At 31.2% G+C, this 8,904-nt stretch overlaps 1 long non-coding RNA gene across 1 annotated transcript; it reads right to left on the bottom strand.

The window, feature by feature from the left end:
* Positions 1-497: 497 nt before the first annotated feature.
* Positions 498-1,582, bottom strand: LOC126885070 (uncharacterized). The gene is made up of 3 exons (XR_007698263.1): positions 1,308-1,582; positions 1,189-1,251; positions 498-766 (listed from the first exon to the last, which is right to left on the bottom strand). It is a non-coding gene; the product is annotated as an uncharacterized LOC126885070 (long non-coding RNA).
* Between the last annotated feature and the right edge of the window lie 7,322 nt (positions 1,583-8,904).

Genomic DNA, 8,904 nt, shown 5'->3' with positions numbered 1-8,904 from the left:
CTGAAACATAGTTTTTAATTCTAAATAACTTTTCATAATAACAATTTCCGATATTGTGAAAAATAAACGTATTTTACTCTTGAGCGAAATTCATATTTTTTGACATACCTCGTATAAAATTGATAAAATTTGACATAAGATGGTTGTATTTTAGATTTTAGAGTATGCAAAACTTTTTATTAAGAATAACTTTTTTTCGTAAAATTAATAATAAAAGAGTTATCTGAATTAAAATAACTGAAAATAATGTTACGTTATCCATCATTTCTCAAAAAAAAAATTTTTCAATTAGAAGGATGTAATTGCATACTAGAATACAGTTTTTAACTCCAAACAACTTTTCATAATAGCAATTTTCAAAATTGTGAAAAATAAAGCTACTTTACTCTTGAGTAAAATTCAAACTTTTTGACATACCTCGTATAATATTCATAAAATTTGATATTTGATGGTTAAATCTTAGGTTTTGGACCATGCAGAGCTTTTTACAAAGAATAACTTTTTTTCGTAAAATTAATAATAAAAAAGTTTTCCATATGGATACAACTTACAGGGACATACTGTATATATAAATAAATTTAAAATTAGTTACCTTTATTTAAATAAATTAATAAAATAAGGACTCACCAGATGTGAAGAAACCAGATGCACTGTCACAACTGTTGGGTAAAGGTTGGATTTGATTGCCAATCAAACTCAACATTTGTGCCCCTACATATGTGAGACGAGGCCTAAATGTGCCACCACCTGTTGCAAGTATGTCTTTCTGAAAACAATTCATTAGTTCATTACTGATTAAGAAATGAATGGGTTAAAATCAAAGTGGTGTAAGTCATATTCTTGAAATGATGTAACCCCTATTTTATAATCTTGATATTATATACATAGACCTCTTCAGAGAAAAAGTGGTGTGTAAGTTTTTACTGTAAATACTTACACCACTTTTCCTGATGAAAAAATGTCTATTTATCAAAGTTATAAAGCAAGACTTCCATCATTTCACAAATATGACTTACACCTCTTTGGCGTTAACACCCTCAAATACTAAACTTCTATTGTCTCAACACTAGGTTAGTTCCCATCATGAAATTAGTTTCATTGGATTATATTTTTATAAAAATATTCCACTCAGAAATAGTGTAATTCAACTGACCTGGTGTTAAGAGCTTTAAATTTAAGTATACCTACTTTGTCCGCAGTTTGGTCTCTCTTCAACTGGTCCAAAACCTTCTGCTCATTATATTTTTGAATCTGCAATGTAATTAATCTATATAGCTCTAAATCAACCGAAAGTTGTATACACTTACATTTTCCTCTGCTACTTTTTGGTGAGTGACCCTTTTTAAGTTTATATATGCAGTGTTCAGCTGCTTGGGAGTTCTGGGAAATTCAATGCTATTTTTTCCAAGGTTTCATTGCTTGGTTTGTTGGACATAGCATTGGTACATGATTTGTTTTCAATTATAATATGCATGTATCTGAAAACAAAAATACAATTAGAAATTTGTTCTATAAGTTAGACAATTTCGTACTTACTTTCCAATTATTTCCAACAGCAAACATTTCTCTCTCTCAGTATAATTTTTGCGTGGAAGATTTCCGTTGGTATTACTCATTTTTAATATATTTTTTAATTTTATAAATTATGTAGTTATTTACTATGGATTGAAATTTTTTGCTTATAAAATGAAATTTTGAAGGATGACAGCCGATTGTGACAGTATCGATACCAAATCGTATGTCAGATAATCGATTTTCTACGATCATATAATTTTAAGATGATCGACGTTTGAGAAACTGGTCACTGGTTAACAGTTGATCAAATCTAACAGCTCGATTAGATGATCGAAGATTTGAATAACGTTTCGGAAACCGGCTGTAAATATCATTAGACAAATAGCAGTAAACAATGGCTATAACGAACAAACAGTTAACAACATTTTAAACCAAAAACTCCATAAGAAAGCCTTGAAATGAGTGTATCCACCACCACAGAAAGAACCCAGTACCTTCTGCTCTCTCACATATACTGGCAAAATAACAACAAAAATAGCCAGATACATAAAAAAGAAAGGAATAACACCAGCTTTCAGAACTAACAACAACTTAAGCAAACATATTAAAAACAATAAAAGCCGAAAGAAAAAGCAACTACAGAGTGGTGATTGTCCGAAAACTTACATAGGTCAAACTGGCAGAACTTTTGACAAACGGATAGCAGAACACAAAAGGGCTTTCAACAATAGAAAAACAGACACTTCTACATACGCACCTCACCTTCTAGATCATAATCATTCTTTCAATGAAGAGTTTCAAATTCTACATATTCAAAATAAAGGCCTTAAGCTATCACTTTTAGAATCAATGGAAATTAATAAATTGAAAAATACAGATATAATTCTGAATGACCAACTCGAGACAAACAGCTCCCCACTCCTCAACCTCTTCAGTTAAAGACTTAAAAAGGCAAACCCATTGTAAAATATATCACGTGAGAAAGGCACTTTGCCGAAACAGCTGTAGTAATAACATAGTTGTAATAAATTTTGTGGAAGTATAGAAAACAAACGTTTTTCAGTGTTTTATTGTGAGATAAAATGAACTTCCATCAAGTAACGGTCGAATCCATCAATTAGAGACAACAATAATTGCGATTGAAACGTAATGGCGGACTGGCGGACAAAAGTGTCATAACGGTAAGAAGTGGAAGACCACGCACTCGAAAACATGTGGTGGTATTTGATGATTTCCATTGGTTCACCGATGAAGCCGACGCGAAAACGCTCTGCAGAGTTTGATATTGCACGGGTAGCAATGCAAGATCACTTGCAAAAGGGTTAACAAGTGAAGGCCCTATTTATTTTCAACACTCAAGAATTCCAGATTTGACAACGCCGGACAATGTACTGTGGTGTTTTATTAAAGAGGAGATTAGAAAGCCCACATATTTTTCAAATGAGGACTTAAATAACGGAGTTTCCCAAGCTTTTACGTCAGTAATTACTGACATGCTGAGACGGATGAGCATAAAAACATGGCGTCGTATAAAGTTTTGTTGTGACGATGGATGTATGAACACCGATATTTTAGGTAAATAAAGAAGTAATAAATACCTGACAAAAAAAATTGTGTTTTTATTTTCCCTCTGTAGTACAACAACGGCATTTCATTAATGTAAAGGGACTTTCCGGCCACCCTATAGGTATATAGGTATAGAGCTAGCCATGAGATTGTCAAAAAGAATAGTTTGAGATTGAAAGATATATTGCAGAAAAAAACAGGAGTCGGTTTACAGTGAAAAATAATTTTCTTACTGGAGATGCGCCAATTAGGAATATATATGTCTGTTTTAGATATTTATGCTAGCTGCAGACTCTTTAGTAGATTATTTATACAGTAAACTATATCTTATATGATTCCTAGTCAGTAGATCGCAGTCGACAAATAATTTTCGGAGAACAACGAGTAACTTGTATAGATTATAGTCGTATACATAATAGGTAAATCCTTTTATTTTTCGATTATAGCGTCATATATCAACAACTAGAATAAATGTTGTTATTGTGTGTAATCACGGACGTACCTTTTTTCGGTCACATTTAACTTAATGCGTTAGAGAGAATTCCATATATGTGTGAATGACGAACCGAAAGAAGGGTTTGCATTGAAATATAGTCAGATAATATTCACATAATCAATTCCGTCGTTTTGTAGTTATACCACGCATAATAGGGAACTTGCATATATTTTTAAATATTAAAATAATATTAAAAAATATAAAGTATATGATCTTAAAACGTATGCATGCAAAAAAATCAAATATTTTTAACTCATACGCATATTACGCGGCTTTGAAAATGCGATAAAATTCAAATTTCTTCAGAGATGCGTAAACGGGTCTGACGTCACGACCCACCGTCTACCTACCATCGACAACAAAACCTCTAGATATTTCGCTCGATATTTCGAAAATAATATTATTTACAAATTAATTCACATTCACTTAAATCTCCTCTGTAGAAGTCGATTGTATAAATAAAAGTTTAAAAGAAATAAAGGTTGTTTTGGGGATTGTACTAATTCCATTTTAATCGTATTTAATTGGAAATTCCAAGGTGTGTATTATTATTTGTCTTCTTCTAGTGTTCATAGTCTTCCTGTTGTATAGTTCATAATCAGTTTATTTAGTTTCAAACTGAAATTGACCAGGTGTTAATACAAATAAGTAAACATTACGAAATAAGCATGTTTATATTGTTTATAATAATAGGTTTTAGTTACTCTTACTCTTATTACTAAAAGTATAATATTGTATTGTTTATGTTTAAATTTTTTCTTTCTTCTTTGTTATGAATCTAAAATATTTATAAATGATAGGTTTTAGTTTTGTTTATTACAAAATATTACGACTGAAATATATGTATTCGGAAATTTAATTATTATAATAAGGGACGAATGTTTGGATTTCAAAATTTGTGTTGTTAGAAAATCGAGACCGAGAGCTAAAATCTAATATATCAACCAAATAACGAATGCAAAAGTGCAGATGCAAATGTTTCTATTTAAAATAAGTGTTGTTTTTTACGTAGCAGATACAGACTTTGAAAGTAATAATTTAAAATTTATTTATATTTGGGTAGAATATGACGCAGGTTTTACTGAGAGTTTGATTAGTATAGCACAAGATTTTGGAGTCTAAATATTTCCCCCACATCTATTTGGCTCTGCTAATTATTAAAAATAAATGGAATAAAACTTTGATAAAATAAAATTTTATTCATAAAATTTTTTTTTCTTTATGTGAGAATGAAATTCAAGTTTTAAACTAAATATATACGTATTTATATATTTTAATAAAACACCCTTTCTTTTTATAAGTAATTTTTTAGTAGTATCTATGTACGTACTTACATAACTTTATAATATAATTTGGCATTTAAGATACATATATGTTGTAAAATAAAAATGTATTTCCGTAAACTAAAAACAATATTATAAATAAATGAAAATCATTAAAATTTCAAAATATTTAACAGTGCACGTCTGGCACCAGCCAAATAAGAACACTGGCAAACATCATGGTTGGTGACGTCAGACTCAAGCGCATGCTTTTGAAGTTGTTTGAAATGGTAAATTTGGGCGCGCAACTATTACCAGTTATTGTACGTAAACTATTAATTGTTAAGACGTAATATTTTTAAACATAAATTAACAATTTTGTGCAAAAATATTTTTATGTGCTATGTTCCCTATTTCCATATGTGTCGAGAAACTTAAAAATTATAAGAGATCTTCACACATATTTAATGCAGTGAAACTGTTACGAATTTTGACCCATTTCCAGAGCAATTAACAATAAATAATCGGTGGTAATATGCATATTGTATACTAAAGTCTATGTATATGTAAATACTCTATATGTCAGTTTCTATTGCAGATGCCTGTTAATTATCATATAAGGCGAAAGGCCGATTTTCATTCTTGAAACAGGTCTTGAATACAAATGAAAATACATAAACTCCTTCATAATGGCATATTTGACGACTCCTTTGAATATGTATGCGTAAACTTGTTGCTGTATCTCTTCTAGTTAAAAAACTATAATGAAAAGCATGTTAAAACATAATTTGTTGACTTAACAATAATAAATTGGTAGTTATTATTCTAGGTTCAGGTGTATAAAAAAACCACTTTAAAATGTTAACTCTAGTAGGTGAGGAAAATATGCTAAATTTGCAGTTACTCGAGCGTTATTGGGTTGTGAAGTTGGGAAGACCTATTTGGTTGTGTAGAGTAGGTCCTAAAACCAAAAAAGTTAAGTAAAGTTTTCCATTAAGATGGGGACTTTCCATGTTTTAAGTTACTTCTCCATTTCCAACAATTATTTTTCCGATTATAGCGCCATCTATCCACAGTTCGAAAAAACATATCGAATAAAAGTTGCTTATTTTTACGTAAAAACCCCAAATCTGCAATAAAAATTTGCGGCTCCTATTTAACATTTTAAAGTACATGACCCCCCTCACCGGGGGGTCGTGCTTGGTGCCATTCGATAGATTTTCCAAATATTGAACACGTGTATTTTGCAGTTTTTTGATCTGATGTTCATTTCGCCACATATCGCGGGTTTCGTATTTAAAATTTACCCTCACCCCTCTCCCCCTCTGGGTGGGGGTTCGTGTTTGGTATATTTCGATAGATTTTTGAAAAGTGTTTAACACGTATTTTTAGTTTTTAGATTTGACGTTCTTGCTAAATATTCGCCTTCTTTTTTGAAACTTTGTGACTCGCCAATTTCCTTACCGATCAAATCGTCAGATTTTTTAAATATACACTGTTTTACATGTACTTAACTTATGTATACCTTACTAAAGATTTCCACAGTTTTCACTGTATTCCTTCACTCAACCGTTCTTTCCAGTTCTTTCTGTTTTGCCAGGCCCCTTCCTGTAGATTTATTTTCCCCATTTCTTGGTTCACTTCATGTCTGAAGGATCTTCGGGGTCTGCTTCTCTTCCTTTTTCCTATCGGTACTGTATATACTTAACTTCCCCTTTCTTAATCTGACGATTTCGTGTTTTTCTAAGAATACGAACGAGTTTCCTTGTTCCCTTAACGAACTCTCCTGTATTAATATCCATTTTATGGTAGGGGTACATTTACAGGGTACAACGTTTCTCCCCATTTGATTTTCTGATGCGCTCGAGTAACTGCAAATATCCCCGCTTGGGCTCCCCTACCACTACTTCGGATACCAACTTTGTTACCTATAGCTTTTTTTGACAATTTTTGGGAAAGTAAAAATTCATCACATGGTATTAGTTACTAGAGTCTGTAGCACCAAACAAAAAGAAATTTCGCAAGGCTATGATTGGCCACAAAATCCCGGCTTGCGATTGGTTAGAAAGCTGACTGTGATCATAAGATATAACCTAGAATTTAAATTTTAGTTGACCATTGTTTGCTGTTTTAATGTCTGCAATATCCAATAAAAATAAACAAAATATAGAACAATAATAATAATATTATGTAATTATAATGATTTATAATTTCCTAAAGAAATATATGCTTTAGAAAGATGTAACATATTTAAAGAGAAAATGTAAAATGAGACGTAAAATCTTGAGAATCCAAGAGCTGCATGTCTGAAAGCAAAATAAATGAAACTGAGGGCATAGATAGATAACATTTTACTGGTAATTAATGACATATTTTAGAGGTATAAAGAATCTATAAAGCCTGTCACATTAAAAAATAATTGCTTGAAATACAGAAATTGCTACAGAAATGTTAATTTTCTAATCAGATATACTATTTTTAGAAACACAGTGAATAAAATATCACTGAATATGAGAAGATAGTTCATCAAAAGTTGGCGATGTTTAAGAACAATTTTGCTGCATCGAACAATCATAATTGCTGCTGTCAGTCATACAAAGTAAACTGTGCGAAAGTTTAGTCCTATCAAAATTTAACTATGGTGATGTTGTGTATGGGCCATTCCACGAACGCGTCTGTTCTAGATCTAGACCATCGCGACAACGAATATTTTAGTGTGCAACATAAGAAGTACGAAAGTAAATGGCTGTAAAAATTATTCCAATAAAGAAGAATGTAATTTGCAATTTAATTTCGTACTTCTTATGTTGCACACTAAAATATTCATTGTCGCGATGGTCTAGAACAGACGTATATTCGTGGAATGGCCCATATGGATATTGTATTCGATCAGATGACAGAGGAAGAATTCGGGGGGTTCAAAAGACACCAGCCTATTTGTCACAAATTTAAAACATGTAAAATGGTTGAGCGTGGAAAAGAGAAGATTTCTACATGCTGCTTGTCTGTTCCACAAAATTATCAAAAACTCACTACCAACATATCTTTTTAAAAAAGTTATACAGTGATGAGCGCCCTAATAACCGGCAAAATAACGCAAAGGTGGAAAATATTAAGTTGTGAGATAAACAGAAATGAAACTAGTGGAGGTGGTAGATTTAGCGATAAAAACTTATAAGTTTACATTTTACTTATTGTTTCCCACCTTTAGACGTATCAGATGAGTATTTCAACTAAAATTGTCACAGTGGCAGTTGCCAAACTCGTCCGATACATCTAAATGTGGAAAACAATAAACATAATATAAATGTATAGGTTTGAATCGCTAAATTTCCCACCTACACTAGTTTTATTTCTTTTTATCTCACAACTTAATTTATTAGCGCACTCATCACTGTTTATAGAACTGACATAAGGGGCACAGAGCAACAGTGGCCTAACTGCAAAAAACGAAGTTTTGAGATAAATGCAATCTTTGCATTCATATTTACATTGTGCTTATGGGATGATGCTACAAATTATGTAACGATATTTAGCCAAATATACAGGTAGGTTGTGTAGACCCTTGTTAATTTGAAGATTTAATGTTGCTACTTTTATTGATGTATTAATCTAAAAATGCTCAGTTTGTGCTTTTTTTCTCTTGCTTAAGATGAAAAGTCTAGGTGCTGACTTCTTGAAATCGGTACCAACTGATCTTCAGCATTTTTTTTAGTATTTTGTGCATAGAGGTATATCGTCATTGTCAGAGCCAAACCTCATATGTACATTATTGACAAAATCCACTATTTTTTTATTTATAATTACAACACATAATACTGATATAATCTTCTTAATATTATTTCTAAATTTAAAGAGTATAGTACTTTTTAACACATTTCGGCAAAATGATATTAATTCTGATAAAGATAAAAAATATACAAGAGTTTTTTTCATTTCCTGAAAAATCTCACAACATGCAAATATGTACAAGATTTGGCACTGAGGCCGACGATATATGATTATATTATATCATGTTATATTTTGTGTATTATTTGAATTTGAACAAAAAATGCAGACCTTTAT

This window comes from Diabrotica virgifera, chromosome 5, assembly GCF_917563875.1.
Source record: "Diabrotica virgifera virgifera chromosome 5, PGI_DIABVI_V3a".
Lineage (NCBI taxonomy): Eukaryota > Metazoa > Arthropoda > Insecta > Coleoptera > Chrysomelidae > Diabrotica > Diabrotica virgifera.
The sequence above is the reverse complement of the archived record's forward strand: the minus strand, read 5'-3'. Positions and strand labels throughout refer to the sequence as shown.